The sequence below is a fragment of the Hyaena hyaena genome, unplaced genomic scaffold, assembly GCF_003009895.1.
Source record: "Hyaena hyaena isolate Hyena2069 unplaced genomic scaffold, ASM300989v1 scaffold_764, whole genome shotgun sequence".
NCBI lineage: Eukaryota > Metazoa > Chordata > Mammalia > Carnivora > Hyaenidae > Hyaena > Hyaena hyaena.
In genome coordinates, this window is record NW_024081395.1 from 844,929 (window position 1) to 871,539 (window position 26,611).

Consider the following 26,611-nt stretch of genomic DNA (forward strand, 5'->3'; position numbering starts at 1 on the left):
GTTTAAAGATCAATTAATTAATTACAATCTTTTAAACATATTTTAGTCTACATGCTTTATAATATTATTAAAATTTGCTGGAGTTTTATTTATTTCTAAGGGGAACAGTGTATTAAGATTAAATGTTCCTAGGGGCGCCTGGGTGGCTCAGTCGGCTGAGCGTCCGACTTCGGCTCAGGTCATGATCACACGGTTCGTGGGTTCGAGCCTTGCATCAGGCTCTGTGTTGACAACTAACTCAGAGCCTGGAGCCTGCTTCTGCTTCTGATTCTGTGTCTCCCTCTTTCTCTACCCTCCCCTGCTCATGCTGCCTTTCTCTCTCTCTCTCAGAAATAAATGAAACATTTAAAAAAAAAGATTAAATGTTCCTAATGAAAATACTACTACTACTTACTACTAATAAATACTTATTGAAAATCTTAGAATATAGAAGGCACTGTGCTCATGTCTTTGCATTAATGCCATTTTTGCCCCCAACGGCCCTATTCGGATTAGGTGCTATTATCATCAGTCCCCTTTTAAGGATAACATGAAATCTTACAGAAGTTAAATACTTAATGTTACAATGGACTCAAAAATGGCTCTAACTTTATGAACTCTTTATTACCTTTACATAATACCTCCAATATCCAATATACTTGACATCTTAAACCACTACGTTGTAGAGCCATAACATTTTATTTTTTTTATTTTTTTTTTAATATTTTTATTTATTTCTAGGAGAGAGAGAGAGAGACAGCGCGAGCAGGGGAGGGTCAGAGAGAGAGGGAGTCACAGACTGAAACAGGCTCCAGGCTCTGAGCTGGCAGTCAGCACAGAGCCCGACGCGGGGCTCGAACCCACGAACCGCGAGATCATGACCTAAGCGAAAGTCGGACGCTCAACCGACTAAGCCACCCAGGCGCCCCGAGCCATAACATTTTAAAGTCAAAGAGTTTTTAGAAATCTTCTATTCTGCCCGGCTCATCTAATGTTACAGATGGGGGAGCTGAGGACATCTGAGGTGCTGTGCCCAAATCACACAGAGTGGCAGAGCTGAGACCCGTGCCTGCACCACTGAGCTGTATGTGGCACCTGTTCCCAGCTTTGTGCTAGGGAGCAATATTACCAGACTCAGAGGAGATCAAGAGCCTCTCTAAGCTGGGGGTAGCTGTGATTCTGCCAATGCTCTCAGCTGTCTGTAGCCTCCTGTACAGCCCTATGGAAGGACCCAAGGGTACACTTCTGAACTCTCCAAACAGGCATGCATTCCAGTCCTACCCTTTCCCACAAGTCACAACACCTGCTGGCAGTAAGCTTCTTACTGGAAATAGTGAATGAACCCATTCCCACTTCTGACTCACTGTGAGAGGAATAAAATACATCCAGCATGACATTTAGAAGATCCAAGTGATTAACTGCATAATCTGTTGCATAATTTGACTATACTTGGATAATATAATTATACTTCATCTTTATACCCCTTTTAAAATTACTGGTATATAAATATTAGAATGTCATGGAAGAAAAAAAGGCTGACTCTTAAGGGAAGCTAATAGGAATAGCTGACCTTTGTTTATGACTGTCTGAATGTTTACAAATGCCTATAATTCTTTCTTCCTTATGCACAGGCTAAAAGTGATAGTGTTTCTTTAGTCCTCTTAACTCCCCCAGCCTGTCCCTGTGAATTAGAGTACAAGGCTGATGGTCAGCTTCTCCCTATAAAACTGAAAACATTCCCTGTAAACTTTTATCTGAAAATGTCACTTAATGAATTATGTTTATTTTTTGTTTTAGGACTTTAAATTCAAACAGCAGACACAAAGTAAAACTTAGGAGTCAGAGTACTGACCTGATAGTCAAGAGACCTAACATCTTGTCCTGGTTCTCTAACCAACCAGCTCCAGGAATTCAGGCAAGCATTTTAACCCTTGGACATCCCTTGGTTCAAAGATTTATAAAATAACTGGTAGATGAACTCCGAGAAACTTTTCTAGTTTATCAAGATTCTATGATTCTTTCAAGAAGAAGCAATATTGATGAAAAGGTAACCCACACCTGTCCAGAGCTGCATTCTCCATGTCCCAAGAGATTGCTGCTGCAGTGCTGGTCCTCACGCATGCAGTGAGCCAGGGGACTGCAGAGCCGCAGAGGGAACATTCCCCACAGGGCTAATGTTGCATAGATTTCTGGAGAAAAATTAATGAATTCCACTAGTAGCTTAAATAAGTAACTGGAAATAACTCCATGTATTCATTTTTTTTCCTGTGTATTCTTTTAAGACAGATTTATCATGGAGTGAAGTGAGAAATATTTTATGATAAAACTTTTTTAGTTATGTCTTTAAAAAGCCATTTACACGGGTAGGTATACACCTAAGAGAATTGAAGACAAATGTTCACACAGAAACTTGTAGACCAACACTCAAAGCCAGCATTATTTATAAAAATCCCAAAGTGGAAACGACCCAAATCACACAATGAATGAAGAAAATATGGAATGGAATATTATTCAACTATAAAGAGGACTGAAGTATGGATACCTGCTAGACACAGGCTAACCTTGAAAAAGCATCATGCTAAGTGAAAGAAGCCAAACATAAAAGGACACATTGTGTTATTCTACATATATTGAATGTCTGGAATAGATGAATAGTGGTAGAGTGTACATTATTGCTTGCTGGGGTCTTGAAGGAGAAAATGATTCCAATGGGTCCAGTCTATATGGGTTTTGTTTTAGCGTGTTAAAAGTGTTCTAGAATTAGGTAATGGTCGCAAAACACCATGAACATTCTAAAAACCAAGAAACTGTATATTTTAAACAGGTCAGTCTTATGGCATTGAATAATATCTAAATTTTTTAAAAAGTCATTTAAAGCAAGTCCCCACACACTCAGGGAGAAGGAGAGAGACCTTAGGTTTGTTTCAACTCCTCCCTTAGAACTTCTTGAAAAGGTTTGAAAGGGGAATGATTTAAAGTATTAAAGTATAAGTGGGCATAAAAATTCACTCTACAAATATTAAGTGAACCATATCATATGTGGCATTCCAATGCTAGTCACCAGAGAAGAAGGTAATGATAAACAAATTAGACATGATTACAGGGTATATTTAAACATTTCATCTGCTGAAATGAGACTTAACTCAATTGATTGCTCACTCTAGTGACTTTTGTGCAATAGCCAATTGCTTAAACCAGATGTGTCATCTTGCTACCCTGAAAACACCATTTAAAAATACAATAGGGATGGAAAAAAGTACTTCATCACAGTTTTGTCAGCCTTACTATTCAACTAACGACATTAAAAAACAAAACAAAACAGAAAAAGCACTCACTGTTTCCTCAGCCGAGCACATTACTCACACAGTAATTCACAAGTTAGTTTCCTCATTTCATCCAGGTCTTTGTTTAATTTCACTAGAGAGGATTCCCTTCCTGGAACACCTTATCTAAATTGACCCTGTTCTCCCCTCCCACTTAATGCTCCCTCTCTTCCCATTCACTTTAATCTATAAAATTTTATTGGTTCATTTATTCATTCATTTTTGAGAGAGAGAAAGCAAAATTGTGATGAGGGGAGGGGTGAGGGAGAAAGAATCATCCATCTCAGGACTGCAAGATCAGCACCTGAACTGAAATCAAGAGTTGGACATTTAACTGATTGAGCCACCCAGGAGCCCCCCTCTACTCCCTTTATATTTCTTCATAGCCATTGGCAAAATATGACTTTAACACTTACTCTAAAACTGGTGGTTGCCAGAGGAGAGGGTGTGTGGTTGGGCAAGATAGAGGAAGGGGCATGGGAGACACAGACTTCCAGTTATGGAATGAATAGGTCTTGGGAATAAAAGGTTCAGCATAAGGAATATAGTCAACGATACTGTAATAGTGTTATATGGGGACACAGGGTAGCTAAACTGTAGTAAGCATATCATAGTGCATAAACTTGTTGAATCACGATGTCATACACCTGAAGCAAATGTAATCTTGTGTGTCAACTATACTAAGAAAAAAATTTAAAAATTTTCTAATTCTTTGTCCATCTCACCCCATTCTGTGAAAGGGTTCGTCAATCTTGCTAGTGAATAGGTCCACAGGGCCCAGAACAGGAGCTCAGTTGTTGAAGTAAATGGGTAAACCAGATGAATGAGTAATATCCCTTTTCTAACCTTTCACAATCCCCTGGACATTCTTCCTGTTTTTAATTCCCTACTTCATCAGCTTACATTTCAGGACTCTTCATTCCTTTGCTAATACACTTAGTTTTCTTCATCCTGTTTTCAATCACTGCATTTGTCTCAAAAAAGTGGAACCTTGGATGAATCCAGCTCTATGCATTCTCTGTGCTGGGAATTAAGCAAATGAAAGAGGCTGGGGAAAACATATAGCATTGGTTGATGCTTTCATGTTAATTTTGTTACCATAAATCATAAATCTTGAGTGATCTCTAATGCCCAGCAATTCTACTATGATTCTTTAGTAACTTGATTTTCCATCCTCCAGCATAACATTTCATATCTTCTCTTTTCTCAAACCTCTTTAATTCTTGCTTCATGGTTCATTGGAAAAACAGAAGCATTGGAGCAGATGCTACTCAGGCTGCCCCACCATCAAATTTATAAACCTGTCTGCAAACATTCCATCCGTTTTGTCTTCCCTCCAGTTACAATGAAAGATAAGATACTGATCGTATCAGAAATTCCCTCCACCCACCCTGGGGTCTTATCTCCTCTTATTTTTTCAAGGATTTCACTCCATCAATTATCCCCTCATTACCCCTCATTCCCATTAATCACAAGCATGCTCTGGAATTTTATCTTTTTGGTTTGTTTTTAAAACACTTCCTTAATCTCATTTCTTCCACTGTTATGATCCATTTTTTGTCTTTCTTTTATAGCAAACTCTTTTGAAACAGCAAGTTTTCACTATCTCTATTTCTTCATTTTTAAAGCCCCCAAATTTGTTTTGTTTTTTGTCATCACAACGTAGTCTCTATCTTACTAGGGTTCTTAGCAATATCTGAACCAGTTAACTCCTTATTCTTGAACTACTCTCCTCCATTAGCTGCCAGGACATCACCAGTTGGTGAAAGAATAAATTCCTCTCAGTGACCAACTCCACATAGTCTCCTTCCTTCACTGCTGCTTCTCTTCTATACAATAAAGTCACATATTTATTGCTTATTGCTTTATTTCTTGGATCATTAACTATATAGAAGTTCTATGAAAGCAAATAGTTGGTTTCCTTTACTCACTACTGTAACTACAATGTCATAGAAAAGTGCTTAGTATAGTAAAAGCTCAACAAATACATGTTGGATACGGGGCATCTGGGTGGCTCAGTTGGTTAAGTGTCCAACTCTTGATTTCAACTTGGGTCTTGATCTCAGGGTCATGAGCTCAAGTCCCAGACTGGGCTCCATGCTGGGCCTGAAGCCTACTTAAAAATAAATGCATGTTGAATAAATGAATGAAGTTGGAATGACTCAAGAGTTGATTAAAAGAAGCCTTCCTTTCCTAATGATACAATGATCTCAACCACTTTCATGACTTTTATTTTTTTAATTTATTTACTTTTAATGTTTATTTTTGAGAGAAAGAGAGGGAATTTGAGTGGGGGAGGGGCAGAGAGAGGCTGAGACAAAGAATCCTAAGCAGGATTCAAGCTGTCAGCACAGAGCCTGACGTGGGGTCAGAACCCACGAGCCATGAGATCATGACCTGAGCCAAAGTCAGACAGGTAACCAATTGAGCCACCCAGCACCCCTTTCATGGCGTTTAAATCAACCGAAACACTAAGGACCCCAAATTCCATTTGTCTTTCATGTTTCTCCTACGTTCACATTACTTTTAATTAACTGCTCACATGGCAATTCTACATGGCTGCTACTAAGCTTCTATACTTAGTATGTCCAAATCTGAGTTTATATTTTATCAGCAAAAAAGCATCTGTCAGTACTTGAGTCTTCCCCAGATTAGCAGATGGCACCCAGTTGCTCAAACCAATGTCTTAATCCACTTTAATACTTCCCTTTCCCATATCTCACACATCAAACCCACCATCAAGTACAGCCAATGCTACCTTCAAAATAAACTGGGATTCATTCACTTCTATGCACACAGCCACACTCAGTAATAACCATCATTGTTCACCTAAATTCTTTCAGTCATCCTGCCTTCTATAAGGTTTGTATTTGTAAATTGGATGATGTCCCTCCTCTATCAAGGTCTCATCATTATTCCTGGACTCTTTTTGTCATAACCTACATAGCCCTGCATGATGCATCTTTTCCCTATTTCTCTAACCTCATCTCCTATCTTTTGCATCTCCCTCACTATGCTTCAGCCACATTGGCCTTCTCTTCTATTCTTCATATACTACAAGTCCCTTCCTACCTTTAAGTGTTCACCCTTCATGTTTTCTAAACATAATGCCTTTCCACCATTTTTTTTTTTTTTTTTAGCATGGCTGCTGGATTCTTATCCTTCAGCCTCTGCACCAGCCCCTGTCAACCACCAATCTACTCTCAGCTTCCAGGAGTTCAACTTTTTAAGATTTCCACATATAAATGAGATCATACAGTATTTGTCTTTCTACAGCTGGCTTATTTCATGTAGCATAATACCCTTCAGGTTCATCCATGTTGCCACAAATGTGAGGATTTCCTTCTTTTTTACAACTGAATAATATTCTATTGTAGATACATACATCGTATTTTATTTATCCATTCATCAGTCAATGGAGTTTTAAATTATTTCCACAACTTGGCTATTGTGAATAATGTTACAATGAACACTGGAGTGCAGATATTCCTCTGAGACACTAATTTCATTTCCACGGATATGTACCCAGAAGTGGGATTTCTGGGTCATATGGTAGTTCTATTTTTTAATGAACCTGCACATTATTTTCCATAATGGCTAAACAAATTTACATTCCCATCAACATAGTACAAGAGTTCCCTTTTTTCCACATTCTCACCTATACTTTTTATCTAGTCTTTCTGATAACAGCCATTCTAACAGATGTGAGTTATCTTGTTGTGGTTTTGATTTGTATTTCCTGGATGATTACTGATGTTGAGCAGCTTTTCATGTACATGTTAGCTATTTGTATGTATTTGTTTTTGTTTTTGAAAAATGTCTATTTGGGTCCTTTGCCTGCTTCATTTTTTTTGGTATTGAGTTATAGGAGTTTTTTTTTTTTTGTGTATTAATCTCTTGTTGACTATATGGTTTGCAAATATTCTCTGTGGCTTTGTAGACTACCTTTTCATTTTGTTGATGGTTACCTTTGTTGTGGAGAATACTACAAAGCCTGTATTTTAGTTTGATGTAGTCTCACTCATTTTTGCTTTTGTTATCTGTGCTTTTACTGTCAGATTGAAAAAAAAAATCATTGCCAAGTAAGATAAAGGTCCAATTTCATTCTTATGCATGTAGTTATCCAGTTTTTCTAGCGCCATTTATTGAGGAGACTATGCTTTCCCCATTAGGTGTTCTTGGCACCCTTGTGGAAGATCAGCTGACTGTAGAGACATGGATTTCTATTTAGACTCTGTATTTTGTTCCATGGTCTATATGTTTACTTTTATGCCAGTATCATATAGTTTGATTACTGTAGTGTGAGGTCACGAGCTTTGCACTTCTCACTCAAGACTGCTTTGGTCACTTGGGGATTTTCATAATTCTGTATAAAATTTAGGACTTTTTTCTTCTAGGTCTGTAAAGAATATCATTAGGATTTTGACAGGAACTGCACTGAACCTGTGAGCAATACTCTGAGCAGTACACACATTTTAACAATATTAATTTTTATAATCCACGAATGTGGGATGTGTTTATTTATGTTGTCTTTAATTTACTTCATCACTGTTTCATAATTTTCAGTGTATGAGTCTTCCATCCCTTTGGTTAAATTTATTCCTCAGTATTTTATTGTTTTAGTTGCTAACATGAATGGGATGAATTCCTGATTTTCTTTTTAGATACTTTGTTGTTTGTGTGTAGAAACATGTCTAACTTTTGTATGTTGATTTTGAATCTTGCAACTTTACTGAATTCATTTATTAGTTCTAACAGGTTTTGGGGGGCATAGTTTTCTGGGCTTTCTATATTTAAGACTATGTCATCTGCAAACAGACCATTTCAACGTCTTTTCAGTTTTAATTCATTTTTTTTTTATGTATTTATCTTGTTCAGTTGCTCTGGCTAGGTCTTCTGGTACTATGTTCAAGTGGCAAGAATGCCCATTCTTTTACCTGATTTTGGAGAGAAATCTTTAAGTATTTCCCCATTATGACATTCCCTATGGGTTTGTCAGATATGGCCTTTATTATGTTGAAATAAGTTTCCTCTATACTTATTTTTAAAAGGGATTTCATTATTAATGTTTGTGTTTTTCCCCTGCATCTACTAAAATAATCACGTTTTTCCTTTAATTTTGTTAATGTGATATATTACATGGATTGATTTGTTTACACTGAAATATCCTGTATTCCAGGAATAAATCTCACTTTTTCATGTTGTATGATTCTTCAATATGCTGTTGAATTTGGTTTGCTAGTATTCTACTAAGGACTTTTGTATCTATGTTCCTCAGTAATACTGAGCTGTAGTTTTCTTTTCTTGCAGTGATGTTGTCTGGTATAGTATCAGGGTAATGCTGGCCTCATAACATGAGTTTGAAAGTGTACCCTCTTCTGCTTATTGAAGAGCTTAAGAAGGATTAGTATTGCTTTTTTCCCCCCTGCATCTACTGTGAGAATGAAGACCATTCTCAGCAATCAAACTATCAATGTTTCAGAAAACTGACATCACTCTGAAGTGTTATCTTAAGCACTGTTTTTGTGAAGGTCCCCAGAGGAACCCTGCAGGTGGACTTCAATCACATCAGTGTAGGACTCAGTCTTCTTGAAAAGAAAGAGGCTCCAGTTTCACAAATGGTGGGAAAACAGAAAGGAACCAGCCACTATTTGCACTGTCTGTAGCCATGTACAGAACATGATCAGGGTGTTACACTAGGCTTCCATTCTAAAATGAGGTCTGTATGCTCACTTTCCCATCAATGTCATTACTCAGGACAATGGTTTTCTTGCTGAAATCCAAAATTTTACAGGCAAAAAATACATTCACAGAATTTGGATGAGGCCAGCCATTGCTTGTTCAGTATCTGAAACTCAGAAAGATGAGTTAATTCCAAAGTAAACAACACTGAACTTGTATCAAATTCAGCTGCTTTAATTCAGTAAGTCACAACAGCTAAAAATGAGGATATCATAAAACTTTTGGATGGGATCTGTTTCTGAAAAAGGAATAGTTCAGTAGGCTGACCAGATATAAGCTATCCAGCTACAGAAACAGCCAGATGCCACCTCTGACTTATTTGTGATGTTTTAAAGATGCAATAAACATTGTATATTTTTAAAAAAGGAAGAAGGAAGATTAGTATTAATTCTTCATTGAAAGCCATCTGGTATTGAGGTTTTTGTTGTTGTTGGAAGTTGATTACTGATCCAATCTCCATTTCTGTTTGTTCAGGTTTTCTATTTCTTCTTGATTCAGTTTTGATAGGCTGCATTTTCCTAGGAATTTATTTCTTCTAAAGTATCCAATTTGTTGGCATATATTTGGTTATAGTAGTGTCTTAGGATCCTTTTCATTTTTGTGGTAGCTATTGTAATGACTCCTCTTTCCTTCTAATTTTGAGTTTTCTTTCTTAGTAAGTCGAGTTAAGGTTTTGTTAAATTTTTTAAATCTCTTCACACAAAACTCAGTTTTGTTGATTTTTCTATCATTTTTCTCTTCTTTATTTCTTCTCTAATCTTTATTTCTGTTCTTCTGCTAATTTTGGGTTTACTGTGTTCTTTTCCCAATTCCTTGAGTTATAAAGTTGGAGTGTTTGAGAAATTTGTTTTTTATGTCAGCATTTATCACAATAAACTTCCTTTCTAAGCATCTTAAATATTCTTTCTTCCTTTTTCTAGCATCATATAAGTTTTGGTATGTTGTGTTTTTGTTTTGTTTTAAGATGATTTTTAAGTTCCCTTTTGATATCCTTTGTGACTCAGTATTGTTTAAGAGTGTACTGTTTTGTTTCCAACTATTTGTGAATTCTTCGATTTTCTTACTGTTACTGATTTTCTAATTTCATTCAACTGCAGTTTAAAAAGATATCTGGGATGGTTTCAATCTTCTTAAACTTGTTAAGTTTTATATTATCATCTAAGATGTGATCTGTCCAGGAGAATGTTCTGTGTGCACTTTAGAAGAATGTATATTCTTCTGTTGTTGGATTGACAGTCCTGAACATATCTGTTAGGTCTATTTGGTCTATAGCATTCTTCAAGTCAACTGTTTATTAATTCTTGTCTAGTATTCTGTTATTGAAAATGGGGTTGAAGTCTTCCCAGTATTACTGTACTACTGTCAATATCTCTCTAGATCTGTAAGTATTTGCTTGATGTCTGTAGGTTCTCTAATGTTGGGTACATATCTAATTGTTAAATCTTCCAATTGAACTGACCATTTTATCATTATGATATGACTTTATTTGTGATAGAGATTTATTGACATAAAAGTCTATTTTTTCCCTATATCAGTATAGCTTCCCGGTTTCTTTTAGATACCATTTTCAGGGAATAGTTTTTTCCAGTCTTACATTTTCAGCCTTTTTGTGCCTTTTATCTCAAGTGAGACTTGGGGCACCTGGATGGCTCAGTTGGTGGAGCATCCAACTCTTGACTTAGGCTCAAGTCATGATCTCTCACAGTTTATGTGTTCAATTCCAGCATTTGGGCTCTGTGCTGACAGTGCAGAGCCCACTTGAGATTCTCTTCCTCCTCTCTCTGCCCCTTGTTCACTCATTCATAAACATGCTCGCTTTCTCAAAATAAATAAATAAACTTAAAAAAAAATAAAGTGAGACTCTTATGGAGAGCATATTGCTGGATATTGGTTTATTTTTTTTCAAGGTTTTATTTGAATTCCAGTTAGTTAACATACAGTGTAATATTAGTTTCAGGTGTAGAATTTAGTGATTCATCACTTACCACACCCAGTGCTTGTTATAAGTGTCCTCCTTAATACCCATCACCCATTTAACACATAACCTCACCCATGTCCCCTTCAGCAACCTTGTTTGTTCTCTATAGTTAAGAGTCTGTTTATGATTTCCCTCTTTTTTGTCCCCCCACTATGTTCATGTTTTAGGGCATAAATTTCAGACATGAGTGAAATTATATGGTAAGTTGTCTTTTACTGACTTCTTTCACTCAGCATAATACTCTCTAGTATTATCCACATAGATGCAAATGGCAAGATTTCATTCTTTTTTATGGCTGAATAATATTCCATTGTGTATATATATACACCACATCTTCTTTATAGCCTAATGAATGGATGTTGGTTTTTTAAAATCCATTCAGCTACTCTATTCCTTCTGGAGTTTAATCCACTTACTTTTAAAGTAATTATTGATAGGTGAGGACTTACTGTCAATTTGCTCATTGTTTTGTTTTGCATTTGTTTGTTCTGCTTTTCCACTCTTTCCTTTATTATTTAGTGTTTTTGAAGTGATTTGCTTTGGTTCTTTTCTCATTCTGTGTAACTATTATAGAGTTATATTTTTTCATTGTGGTTATCTTGAGGTTGCCTAAAATATTCTTGCAGCTATAATAATCTATTTTAAATTGATAACCATTTAACTTCAGTCACATATAATTCCACACTTTTACCATCCTTGACATACTTTGCTTTCCTGTGGTCAGAAGTTGTTTCTTTTTAAATTGTGTGTCCAATTAATAAGTATTTATTTTTTTAACTTTTATTTTAGGACTAAAAGTAATTTACACTCACTATTATAATGTAATGCTATTCTGCACTTGCCTATATTTTTACTTTTACAGTGAGATTTAATGTACACTATATTTTTATTTCAGTTTGAAGATCTCTCTTTAGCATTTCTTTTAAGATAAGTCTAGTGGTCTCAGTTTTTGTGTATCTGTCTTCAGTTTTTGTTTGTCCTTTGGTTCGTTTCTCTCTATTCTTAAGGGATAATTGTTCCAGCTATAGTAATTTTTTTTTCCCCTTTTAGTGCTTTGAATATGTCATTCTACCCTCTCTTTGCCTGTAAGGTTTCTTCTGAGAAACTTACTGGTAACTTTACATGGGGGTGGAGGGCCATATATGATGAGTTGTTTTTCTCTACTTTCAAAATTCTTTGTCCTTGATTTTTGACAGTTTGATTATAATGTGTGTCAGTATAATGTTCTTTGGGTTGATCCCATTTGAAGTCCTTTGAGCTTCATAAATCTGAATGCCCATTTCTCTCCTCAAATTTGGAAACTTTCTAGCCTTTTTTTTTTTTTTTTTTTAAATAGGCTTTCTACCCCTTTCTGTCTCTCCTCTGTGAGACTTCTATAATACACATACTGATTTACTTAACGTCTCATAAATCCTGTCTGCTCCCTTCATTCTTTTTATTCTTGTGACTGGCTAATTTCAAATGACCTATACTTGAGTGTACTGATTCTTCTGCTTGACCGAGTATGCTGCTGAATCTCCCTACTGCATTTTTTTTTTTTCCATTTCGTTCATTGTATACTTTTGGTCTAGGATTTGGTGGTAATTTTTATGATTTCCATCTCTTTGTTGAACTTAATTTGTTCACATATTATTTTCTGGATTGCATTGAGTTATCTATCTGCATTCTCTTGTAGTTTGCTGAGCTTTTTAAAATAATTATTTTGAATTATTTGTCAGGCATTTCTTAGATCTCTATTTCTTTGGGGGTCAGCTCCTGGGAATTTTCTGTGTTCCTTTGTGGCTGTCATGTTTCTTTGATTTTCCATGTTATTTATTATGTGTTGGTGTCTGTACTGAACACATATTTATTATGTGTTGTAAACAACAGCAGAGACTAGAGAGGGCCTCAAGAATGAAGGCTGTGGTTGTTCATAGTGACAGCAAGGGCTGTTGGGGTCCTTTTGCTCTCTTTTACCTCCACAGAGGGAAATCAAAGCCAAGAGGATTCTTTTTGGCACCAAAGTGTGCTGTGGCCTGAAGAACAATCTGATGCAGGTAAAATGCTTTTGCTTACACTAATATATGTGGCCATTTTTGGTTTTGAGCTTTACTTGCTTGTAGGTCTTGTTCATTGTATTCTAAAGCTTTTCTAGAGCTATTTTCATCCATTAGTAGTTGTCAGATCATTGTTTTTGTGGCTGAATCAGGACTGGGGCCTCCAAACTGGTATCTTGCTCATGTGCTCAGCTTTGCTTTCTATTCTGTGAAATACTCCATGTACTTCCAAACAATGTTTTTCTTTGTTTTTTAGTCTGATTTTAGCCACATTTCCTTTTTTGTTGTTTTCAACCTAAGTACTTTAAGTCATACAAGTACTTATTACAGTGTCACTTATAGTGTGGTCACTTAGTAGAAAACTGTGGAAGCAAATCTTACAATAATGATGATAATCAAAATAGAATATTGGTTATCATTTATACAGTGTTTACTACATGCGTAGCATTTTTCTATGTGATGTATTTATTTGATCCTCACAATAACCTCTCATAACCTTATGAGACACATATTTTGCTATCTAAATTAAAAAGATATATTTTGACATAGAGAAAGAGCACATGCAGGAGTTGGGGAGGAGCAGAGAGGGAATTCCAAACAAACTCTGTGCTGACAGCACAGAGCCTGATGTGGGACTCCATCTCACAAACCATGAGATCAAGACCTGGGTCAAAATCAAGAGTTAGATGCCAAACCAACTGAGCCTCCTTGGTGCTCCTCTCTAAATTTCTTATAATATAGAAATTTAAGTATCAAAAGTAAAAGTAGCTTGTTGAAGTTCACACACCTAATAAGTAGCAGAACTGGAAATTGAAACTAAGCAGTCTATCACCAAAGGCCGGCTATTAACTGTATAAAATAATGGCTTTCTATAAGAATCTTTCCTATTTAATTAGATAATGAAATGTTGGAACTTAGGCAACCCTGAAAGTAAACTAAAACAGGATGATTTAAAAATGATACATTGGGATGCCTGGGTAGCTCAGTTGGTTGAAGGTCGACTCTTGATTTCAGCATAGGTCATGATCCCAGGGTCGTAGGATTGAGCCCCGTGTTGAGCCCGCTTAAGATTCTCTTTCTTCCTCCGCCTCTTCCCCTATGCAGATGTGTGCCCACTTTCTCTCAAAGAAAATAAAAAAATTTAAAGTATACATATACTTTATTTAAAGTATACATAAAGTATACATATAAATAATACATATTTTTTTTTTTAGTTTGAAACACTGAAATGTTCATTCATTTTCCAGTCTTTTGATGTGGGAATTTTTTTGGTAATAGTCCAAGAGCTTGGAATTCCATACTTTTTGCCTTGTATAAACCACAATCATAATGTATCAGTTATGCAGAGTAAAAATATAAAGGCTTTAATCTTTATGGAGTCTTTCCAATGCATTCAACTCAAATTTTGTAACATAAATAATTCTTTGTGTACACCATACCATCTCATTTCCTCTGTGTCCTCTCCTTAGGTACCAGGAAGACTACATTTCTAGTCTTCCTTACAGTTAGATTGGGAGCAATATGACTGAATTTGCTCAATGTAATTTAAGAAACATTTTAAGCCACTTCCAGGTGTAGTCATAAAACTATTCCATATTATTCTAAACTTCTACTTTCCTGCTGAAGCAATTTTGGAGGATGGTTTGGAAAAAATGAAGACTGCTCAACTCACTGTACTATGAAGTGACTGAGAAATAATCGTGGACTGTATTAAGCCACGAAGATTTCAGATTCTGTTAAAGAAGTTTGTATTAATTACTGACATCATTTTCCTACAAGTAGTTATAATAATAGGTGTTAACACTGCATTTGTTTAATTAAATTATACAGGTACTGTAAACAATAAACTGACATGAATAGTTTTGGGAAAAGACGCAAACAACTTTTGGTTAGCATGAAGTAAAACTAGGAATGAGTAAGTATATAAAAGAATAGCTTATTAGCCACCAGCCTTCTGCGTTGCCATGGACAGCAGTCAGTAAGCTTTAAAAGCAAACACAGAGAATTGATTAATCTGGCAAATCAGTTGGATGGAGTTAAGCAAACTTTTATTGTGTATTCTAGAAATGTGAACCAGTACTAATTCCAAGAATAGTTGCATGACTTTCCTAGAATAAATTTGAGTTAGCTTTTATGTAGGTGTGCATGGTGCAATTCAATACATGTTTCTGAATAAATATAAAAAACTGAGTAAGTGCTTTGAAGACACAAGAAGGTATGGGTTACTCTACAACTTTTAGAGAAAAGCAGAAGTAAATAGGAGATCTTGTTCTGACCCTTGAAAAACTTATAATGCAATATGAGAGGAGGAAAGCAACTCATCCAAGGCAAAATGCAAGACTTGTTTTAAAAGAGAGCAAAAGAAGTGCCCTTAGACAAGAGAGATGATGGGGATTAACTGAAGATGAGAGAAGGCTTCACTGAATGAGTAGAATTTGAGATGTCTTAGGTTGGACTCCCACCCATCCAACCGAGAGTGGACACTACAACAAGGACTGAGGGAAAGTAGTTCATTTGGGTGATTCGGCAGGGAAATGGGTGACAACAGACGGAAGAAGGGAGCTATTAAGGGTGTCATTCTGAAGCTAGTAGAGTTTCTGCAGTAGTTCTCAGGCTTCAACTTGGGGAAAAGCTCTGGGAAATACTTTAAAACACACACAACAGAATTATTCCAACCAAGGAGCAAAAGAAACTTGGAATATAAACCCCCATGCTCCTCAGTCATTCGTTAAGGGCTGTTTCTGGATGTATTTTTCCTTTCTAGGCACTTTTGAGTCATGGAAATATAATTTCTATCTTCAATTGAAGAAAACAGCAGAAATTCAGTACTGAAGCAAATTCATGTAATCTTTTAAAAATCTGCAAATATTCATTTGCCATTTACTGAGGGTCTCTACTTGCCAAATACACACAATATGACTTAAAATAGACAACTTCTGAGATGTCAGTTTCAAAATATTGTCATCTAAGTTGTTTAAAGGTTTCAGGACATAATGTTTTCACAAGCAAAACAATTTAGTCTGTTTTCTGTGAAATATTCTTCATAATAGGAAAGAAGGAACTTAACACCTGGCAGATGTATTTCATCTATTCCAATGATTTCTGAGCAGATACAACTTTCTAGTGTTTATCTGTAAAGATTCTACAAAATGTCTGGGGAAAAGAAATTAACAGCAACATGAATTGTAAATATGTGACTATGATCTAAAAACTGGAGTCACAGAAGTACCCCAAACTAAGCAGTAACTTTTAATACTACTTGTATTACTTAATAACTTTTAATACTACTTTTATTACTTAATGCTTTACATTCATCAATAATCTAATCAGTTGCTGCTACTGGAAAGTGCCTATTTGAGTCATGCAAACAAACAACATTCTACTATGCAACTTTATCTTTATTTCTTTAAACATCATTTACTATATTTTTTAGACTTCAAATTCAGAACCAATCTAAAAGGTACAGCTCATTGCCCAAAGATTTGGTCTGAAGGAACCAGCAAATAAAATCTAATTTATTGCTACCTCTGAGTTCCTAGGTGTTCAAAATGATAACATATTGGCGAGCACAAGTTAATCACTTTCACTATGTAAGTTTACTCACACAGAAAGAAAACAGCCTAATTACAAAGCATCAAACAGCATAAATATCAAAACATTTTCTATTTCCTATTATGACTTCAATGCTACCCAGTTTGGAGTTTTCTTGAGGGGCTATAGAATAGGCTAGGAATAGTTAATGCATAAAGGACTAGAATCAGAACAGAAATCTTTCCTGACACTAAATGACTACAACACATATTGAATGAATAAAATATATTCATGGCACTGATATTCCAACTTAAACTAAGATTTTGTTTATTTCTATTCTTGGCCTGTAATGAGTACTTTGAGTTTCAAAGTCAACTCTGTCATTTACTGCTTTTGATCCTGAATAATTTGCTCTTTAGACTTGCTCATGTTGAAAGTAGAATTAAGTTCATCTACTTCATGGGGCTACCATAAGAAGTAAATGAGATAATATCTATAGAAAAAGTTTGCATAATATCTGACATAAAGCCTCCTTCCTTTTGTCCCTCTATTCCTGCACTGATTCTGTGAGTTTGTTATAGCCTAAAAGTTCCTTTTGGGATGGGGGCAAGTCTTGTTTATTTTCTGAGGAGGCTAACACTTAGCCTAGAGTTTTGCACAGAGTAGGCATTAAATAAGAAAAAAAGTGAACACTTAAAGTTAATTTGTTTAAACTATAGCGCTAAATGAAAAATAAAGACACATGCAATATTTTGGCATGAAAAAGACGTGGGAAATAATTTCAGAAGTTTATGTACTCTATCAGCTTATGTGACTTTTACTCTACAGGAACAAGACTGAACTTTGTAATCAAACTTGTCATACCTCATATTGATACGTGAGTACTTCCCTCGAACTTATCACTAAGAGAGGTTATTCTCATACTTTGCTTTCGCTCCAGAACATGTTTTTAGCTGTTTTGAGAGTTTGCTTATGAGTCACACAGGAAAATTAGCATAATTATTTGATAGCCAGATTTCAATTTTAAACACAAAAGTTAATATTTAATCATAACTCCCCAAATTAATGATCTGCTGTGGCTTAAAAAGGACTACTGATTACTTCCCATTACTTATTATTTCCCACTATCAAATGAAACATTAAAGTACAAAGATTTCTCAGTCCAATGATGACAATGCCCAATATGACACATGCATGATGTATATTCTGAAGTCAATTTCAAAAGAAATTCCCCAAGATATAATGAACAATAGTGACACTGCTTAATAAAGACAGTCTCACAAGATGTTTATTTGGAATACAGTGATACTGATCTAGAACATCTAGATGGATATTTAGCAACATAGTAATCACATTATTCTGTGTATTATATATGAGGCTCATTAACCCTATTAAATATATACACATGTAATTTTTCCACAAAGTGTGCAAATAATATGTATATATTAGGCAGACCAGCCTCGCCTCCTTCCCAACTATGTCAGTATCTGCCATCCTCTTGGATAAATTCAAGGCCAATATGAACAAACTATCAGTGTGTTTATTCATCATTTTTAACCATCTCCTTTCCAGTGACTTTCTCTTCTCCACTTTAGTCACTCATTCTCATGACGACAACCTAAATCTCATCATCACTCCAGACTGCTCCCCCTCTAAAATTACTGATATAAACATCTACTCTCTGTTTACAGCTCACCACTCTTCTAGCCTGCTTGCTCCCATCTCAAATATTCTCTAGCCTACTAGGGTCTCAAGTACCTCCTATTGTGTTGTTCTTTCCTATCCTAACTCACCTGTCAGCTCTTCTCACCACCTTCACCATCAGTACCTTGGCCCAAGACACCATCATTTCCTAACCAGGCTATTGTCATAAACTTCCCAATGGGTCTCTACTTCTCTCTATTCCTTACAATAGTCTATTATCTGCCTAGTTGTTACAGTAATCCTTTTAATATATAAGTTATGTCAGGGAAGTCTTTTGTTCAACACGAATAAAGTATTGTCAGAATAAAAGTCAAAGTCCTTACCATGACCTTTAAGAGCGCCCATGATCTGGTCTCTTGATATCTCTTTGACCTCACTTACTTAACTCTCTCCCTTGCTCAGGGTCATTCAACCATACATGACCATACTGGTCATTTAACCATTGAGCCTTCTCAGTTCTGCTCATACAGACAAAATAGGTATACTCCCTCCTTAAGGTTCTGTACTCTTCTTCCTGTATGCAATGCTGTTCTCTCAAGTGTCTTCATGATTTGCTTCTTCCTTCAAGTTTCTGTTCAAATGTCCCAATGTCAATGAAGCATTTTGACTGCCCTATTTAAATGAGCAAATGCCATTCCCCTACTTTACCAGTATTAATTTTCTCTCCCCGCTTTTGCTCCACAGAACCTATCACCTTCTGACATACTAGTTTCTTATTTTTTCCCTGTTGTTTATTGTATTTTCATTAGAATATGAGCTTTATAAAGGCAGAGACTTGTCTACTGCTTACTATTACTATTGCCTAGAATAATGCTTTGCACATAGCAGGCATTCAGTAATTATTTAGATTTTATAAATTCATCTTAAATTACATGGTGCATTACTTAAACCATACTCAAGCCACCAAATTTTGTGTATGTAAATATGTGGGTGATGAAGATAATTCTTGAATGAATAAAAGGGAAAAATTCTAAGTCTTGGATTTAGATCCTCTTATGAACAGAGAATCTAGAATTACTCTGAAGCTAAATATATTAAACTATGGCTCTTAGCGATCTACTTGAAAGATAAGTTTCTCCTAACCTAGTTATTTAGAAATGAAGATTTGACGTTCCAGTTTAGCAAAATAAAGGTGCTTCTATTATGCTCCTTCCTTGAAACCTACAAAAGCCAAAAGCAGTGAAAAAGAGAAAAGAAAGCTGCACCGTAAGTAAAGCAAGAAATGGCCATAACTGTACAGAACCAACTGTGAAGACTACTTGCCAAATTCAGCAAAATGTGGATTAAAATGCCAAGAACCAACATGCATATTCTAAGACCTCCAAGAGACAAAAGTTTTCTCCAAATGTCACAGTCCTAAAAGGTCTATCCAAAATTCCTTTGATTGAAGTAGCTAGATCTAGCGGACATGCCCAAATCACTGCAGAATCTGGGAAAACCTTACAGGGACCTTAGTTCACTCCCAGAATGAGAGAGAGTGGAATTGAAGGAACCATCCTACAATTATCTTTTTCCTTATTTTGCTTTGGCCCTGGAGAGGCCTGTCTATAAGTGTGGTTGATGGATGTGTTATTATAAGCCATGATCAATTTTGCAGCACCGACCAGAGTCAGCTGAGTAGAAACAGATATTAGGTTACTCCCATGAAAGTTTATTACAAACGGGCTGCACTAAAGAATGACATTAACTTCCTGTTTGCACCAAATAGATAAAGTAAAAATCTAAAGTACAGCTTAAAGCAAGTTCTACTTGTTCTTAAAACTTCTCATCATTCTCCCATTCCTGTGAATATTAACTCCACAGTTAAAATGTACACTAGTTCATTTTACTATGTAGCTCTCATGCTATTTCCTTTTAAAAAATTTTTAATGTTTTATTTATTTCTGAGAGAGAGAGAAAGACAGACAGACACAGCATGAACAGGGAAGGGTCAGAGAAAGACGGAGATACAGAATCTGAAACAGGCTCCAGGCTCTGAGCTAGCTGTCAGCACAGATCCCAAAGCACGGCTCGAACCCACGAACCATGAGACCTTGATCTACTGAGCCACTCCGGCGCCCCTCATGCTATTTCTTACGGCCTGGCCAGAAACATCTGCTCACCATTATACAAAAAATACATGATCTAAGGCACAGCCTTCTGCCTGAAAGATTTTCTGCTTCCATGTTCACATCTTCTTCCCAGAAACTTGTGGAAATCCCATTTATCATCACAGAGCCACTTCAAACTCAATTCTTCCATAAACTACTACTATTTAAAAATATTTCATTTTCAGGGCATATGGGTAGCTCAGTCAGTGGAGCATCCGACTTTTGGTTTCGGCTCAAGTCTTGATCTCACAGTTTATGAGTTTGAGCCCCACATTGGGCTCTATGCTGATGGTGCAGAGCCTGCTTGGGATTCTCACTCCCCCCCTCTCTCTCTATCCCTCCCTTCTCTCAAAAATAAACATTAAAAACATTCATTTTCAAAAAACATAGCTGACTAGACATATTAGGTACTAAAATCACACTTTTCTGTCCATTGAAGAGACAATCATATTCAATTCTTGCCTTTCCAAATACAAGAGGATATTATTTTAATATTATTATATATTATTTTAAATATTATTTTCAAGCTAAGATTTTTGAAAACTTGCTATTTTTATTTTATTTATTCCTAACAAAAAACAGCCAAAACGAGTGACAGTTGTCCTATTTTATAGATGAGGAAACTAAGGTAGAAGGAGAGACTGAATAATTGCCCAAAGTCACACAAACTGGAAGTTCTAACCCATTCTGTCTTATTCTAGACAAGAGTTTTTAACTCTGTGCCCTAAGTTTACTGATCAATCTACTGAAGTATCCTTGACCAGATCATTTCAAAGTAAGTCAATGTCTTCATCAATTACATGCTTTATCCAATATTATCACCTGACTCCTCCCTGTTAACCTAATACTTTGATTTTATATACTACTTAACTGGCTTTGAAAATACTTTCACAAGCATTAATGGTTTGAATCTCACAACTAATCTATAGAATTTTTGCCATTTTAAATGGCCAACAGAGATACTATAAATTACCTAGTCATATCGCTAAATAGTAAGGTTATAAATACCTACCTTCTTATTCTAATATCAGAGTGATCTTTCCAATAGTTAAAAACTTTAAAAGTATCTAGTACCTTTTCTTAAAATATGACAGTCACTACACAGTGAACTATCATGCTTTCAATTTTATTCAATTATTTTGAAAATACTTATTAATATTACTTTCATATTATGTACAAATTGTGACCAGAAACATCATTTTCAGTAAAATGAATACAGTCCATCTACTGAATTCAAGGAATTTTCAATGCCAGGCATTAAGCTCAATAGCTTGAAAACATGAGGCCTGAAATGACATTGTTTCTACAATCACATCAAAGACTGCTTAGTATATCAAATGTATGGGAAGGAGTGGCAGGAAGGAAATGTGAAGTAGTAGTCTGGGCTCAAGTCATGAAAACTCTTGCTTGTTTTGCTAAGACTTAGATTTTATACTATAGAGATGGGTAAAGAAAACCCACTAAAGAATTCTGATAGACTGTTGAAATACTCTTCCAAGGATCACTCAGTCTGCAAATCTTGTTGAGTCTTATATTTGCCAAGGAAACCTTTTTGAATGCAGCTTTTGAGGCCCTACTATGAGTTTCTGACTCTAGGTTTGGGTAACCAAGTGATTGTGATAATGAGCCAAGTGTAGAATACCCTTGTCTGGATGAGAGGCTATGGAAGTAGTAGTGAACAGGGAGACACTAAAGAATTAACAGGTTTTAATGATTGCTGGACATCAATCTGGAGCAGCTGTGTGGGTAGATCAACCATTAAGTCAAGTAAAGCATTAGATCTTCAAGTGCAAGAAAAGATGATGAGATAATCCATGGGACATGCAAGTGACTACCAGGCACTAGTGACCACTAGACAGTTAGATATATATGTATGGGGTGCCAGGCAGAGCTGTGCATTGAAGACCTAAGGATTACCTTAGGAAATAACAATGTTTAATTCTGACTGAGAATGAAGAATCCTCAAAGGAGGCTGAAGAAAGGCCAGAGAAATAAGAAGCAGACAAGAACCATTAAGTATTCATTCAATATTTATTTATTATTTTATTATAGTTTATTGTCAAGTTGGTTCCTTCATTCATTCAAATATTTAAAAGAGAAGGTTTGCTTTGGGGACAGTGTTAAGAGCTTGAACTCTCACGTAAAGGCATCTTAATGACATATAGTCAGCAAAAGAGTGGGAGACAGAACAATGACAGCAAAAGGCTTATTTACTTAAGGCAGGAATGTATTATGATCAGGCTTTAATTTTAATTTTTTATTTTAAGGAGAGAGTGCATGAGCAGGGGAGAGGGGAAGAGGAAGAGAGAAAGAGAATCTTAAGCAGGCTTCATGCTCAGTGTGGAGCCTGACCCCACAACCCTGGGATTACAATGTGAGCTGAAATCAAGAGTCAGAAGCTCAATCAACAGGACCACCCACATGACCCTGGGTCAGGCTTGCTTTTTAGGCACACAACTCTATCACTGGTAGAAAGGAGATGGGAGGGGAGTGAGCCTAGAAGCAGGAGAACAGTTTGAAACTGTGTGGCTATGATAAGGTCCTACCCAAAGCAATGGTAATGGGTAGAAAAGAGACACGTGTTCCAAGAGACAGACAATAGTACCTGAGTCCCTACATATGATAAGGACAAGAGGAGTTAAGGATAAACTAAGGATTCTAGTCTGGTAGGATGGGGGCTGGAATACTACAGTTGGAGAGGATAGAACACAAAGTTTTGGGTGTGAGGCATCAGCATGGCATTTTCTAGATAGTGGGAAATATAGCTCTACTGCTCTTCTAACAGGCCAGGCTCGAGTTATGATTTCAAGGTCATCAGCAGTATGGTAACTAAAGTAAAAGACAGTTACCCAGGAGAATATGTATTTACTGAGAGTAAGTGAGTCACAGTGGTGATTGCCAGTAGTAGTCAGAATCAGATATAACGCTGTAGACGCTGCCTGACCTACACCGAGAGCAGTGAGACCTGCATTCTTTGTTCTGCATACTATTGTTCTACTTAGTGAATGAATCTTTGGTATTTTGGAACAATTACATCACACTGACATTTCGTACTGTGCTGGAAATTAACATCTGTGGATGATGTTCAAATTTAACTACTATTAATTTTGGTCTCCTCTGGGCTATATTTGTACAAATCATCTTACAAACCTAAGTATAGCACTTGTCAATTATAGTGATTGTATCAGGTATGATGCTTTTGGTCCAAGAAACAGAACATTCCATTAAAAGTAGTTTATATTCTAGGGACCTTTATTTCTGTCATGTAACTCAAAGTCCAGAGGTATGTGTGTTTGGGGCTGGTTCAGCACACCAACAAGGATGAGGAATCCAGCCTCTTTCTTCCTTTAGGTGCCCACTTCAGTGTGTCAGTGATACATTCCTCAAGGGCAAAGATGATGACAGCAGCTCCAAGCATCATACCTTCAGATAATAACATCTGAAAGCAGGATGGAAGAGATGGGCATCTTACTTAAAGGCCTGCTCCCTTTTGTTCTTTGTAATTAGAAATTAAAAAAAATATATACATTAAGTAAAACAGATAAACCTTAAGTGTACAGTTGAATGAGTTTTAACAAATGCATACACCCTACCCATATAACCCACATCCTTATTGAGATAATACATTTTCATCACTGCTGGAGAGTACCTTTGGGCATTTTCCTAGTCAATCACAACCACCAGGACAACTATACTCAGAGGAAAACCACAGCTCTGATCTCTTCAATCATTTTTTTTAAGCTTATTTATTTATTTTTGAGAGAGAGAAAGCACAAGTGGGGGGAGAGGGAGAGAGAGAGAATCTCAAGCAGGCTTCTACACTGTCAGTGTAGAGCCTGATGAGGGGCTCTACTCACAAACCAGGAGATCATTACCTGAGCTGAAGTCAAACCTGACTTAAGTCAGACTCTTAACTGACTGAACCATCCAGATGCCCCTTCAATCATTCTTTTTAATCAAGGATGACAACCTTTTCCAGAAGTCTTCTGCCCCTAGCACACTTTGCCTTATATTTCCCCGCCCAGAACTGTCTCAATCTTCCTTTAAGTCATAATTGACTTAAAACTAAAGAGGATGATAGTAAAAACCACTGAGACTCATCTAACAATCCCTGGAACTATCGGAGAGGCCCATGTGACCTCAGCACATTGCTGCAGGCCCAAATAAAATGCTTTTATTTGTTTGAAGCAAGAAAGAAAAGGGAAATGGTTATACACACACACACACACACACACCATTTTATTAGTCTACATACCCAGCCATCCAATATCTGAATACTTTTCCAGCTTTATTTTACTTGCAAATGTGCTAAGTATGTACTTTTAAGTCAATGATTAAAATACTGAAAATAACACAAACAAATGTAGAGACCTGCCCTGAAGTTAACACCAGTCCAAATTCACAGTCCTTCATCCTGGTCCCAAACCAAACTTCGATTTGTCTTGGCCCCAAATCTTCCTACAGCCCACAAGGATATTGTGAACTTCATTCAATCTTTTATGGCTCTGTTCCCCACATGGGGTACACAGAGGTATGTCAGTGGATGCATTTAGTATTTCTCCTTAAAAGCCCTTTTCTATATCTTAGCAGTTTCCATGACCCCAAGCTTATTCTCAGCTCACTTTGTGTCTGTCATTCATGCACAGTTATTACTTCTTTTGTGCCAGTCTCTTCTTGTACACATCCTTCTAAAAACTGAGTTTGTGAGAATGATCAGAACAAGAATTTTTTTTTGGTTACCTTCCATTTTTCCAATTGTTCAGTATGTTAATGAATTCACTGTAAGCCTCTCATTTTGTTTCTAATCCAGTTTCCTTTTGGTTTGTATGTAACATGTCCCTGATTTTATCAATTAAAAAAATCTGCTCTAAGCAATGTCCAAGTTTAGATATCTGACTATAGCTAGCATGCTCTTTATTTTTATGGACCCTAAAATGGCACTGGCATATTCCACTGAAATAATTTCTGCAACCTCCATTTAATCCTTATTGGATATAACTAGGTTCAGAACATCATATTCCCTTGTAGCCTAAGCTACCATCTGAGATGAGACTATCAGCAAGATCAGTAAAGAATGCACCAACTATTTTGCTTTGGCAAAGTGATGCTTCTGCAATATAGAAATGTAGTTTTCAAACATCATCTTTATCTGCCTCTAGGCCAGATGTGAAACTTGCATTAGGAGTAGCAGTTATATTCTTTATCTACCTAAGATACCTGGTATTTGACTCCCATAGTACTATCAATTTGTGTGTCTTATCTTGTAGTCTCATGCTAAGTTCTCCACTAGACTTAAATCTAGTAGTTTAATGAGTTCTAAGAAGGGACTCCTTCTACATATTTCAACAGGTGGTGTTTTACTTACACAGCATATAACTTCTTCTTGGTATATTCCAGTGACTATCTGTATTTCAGCAAGTTTGTCTTGCCTGGGAGATCATATTTTTCTATTTCATTTTAGGTTTATCTTAGTTTTTTTAATTAAAAAAATTTTAAATGTTTATTTTTGAGAGAGACGGAGTGTGAGCAGGGGAGAGGCAGAGAGAGAGGGAGACATGAAATCCAAAGCAGGCTCCAGGCTCTGAGCTGTCAGCACAGAGTCCGATGTGGGGCCCGAACCTACAAACAGTGAGATCATGACCCAAGCTGAAGTCAGACACTTAACAGACTGAGCCACCCAGGTGCCCCTTAGGCTTATCTTATTATCTTACCAGCTCTAGTTAAAAAGTACAAGTGTTAAAAAATGTAAATCAGAGATACAGCTGTAGAAAAGTCAATCACTTTTTAAACTTTAAAAAGAGATATTTGCAAAGTACTACAGGAACCAGAGGAAGAAATTTAAGATCTATTTTTTTCTGTTTAAAAGACAATTTAATTTTTTGGTAGCAAGACAGTGTTATCTTTTTTCTGTATTTTCTCTGGTGAATCACTGACATATTTCCTCAGATACTTATTTTATCTATGTATTAATCTTCCCTTCCCTCAAAGTTTAAAGTTCTCTTTATCAGTTTGGCAGATTCCAGATAGAGGCATTCTTCTCAGGTGTACTATATAGTCCTTATAAGGAGTCTGGATAAGAAAACCTAGTTTTTGGTTTTCTTTTGCTTTTTTGGTAGAGTGCTACTTGATACTTATTACCTTTTATTTCTTTTTCAAAGTCATGGTCTCAATTGGAAGAAGGGATGAAAATACCCTTTCAGTGACCAAAACAAGTGCCTAGAGTTTTGT

The 26,611-nt window shown here is 36.3% G+C and overlaps 1 protein-coding gene across 1 annotated transcript in view; it reads right to left on the bottom strand.

The window, feature by feature from the left end:
• Positions 1-26,611, bottom strand: part of LOC120221181 (protein FAM13A) — a 283,092-nt gene that overhangs the window by 195,856 nt on the left and 60,625 nt on the right. The gene's annotated exons all lie outside the window — the stretch shown is intronic.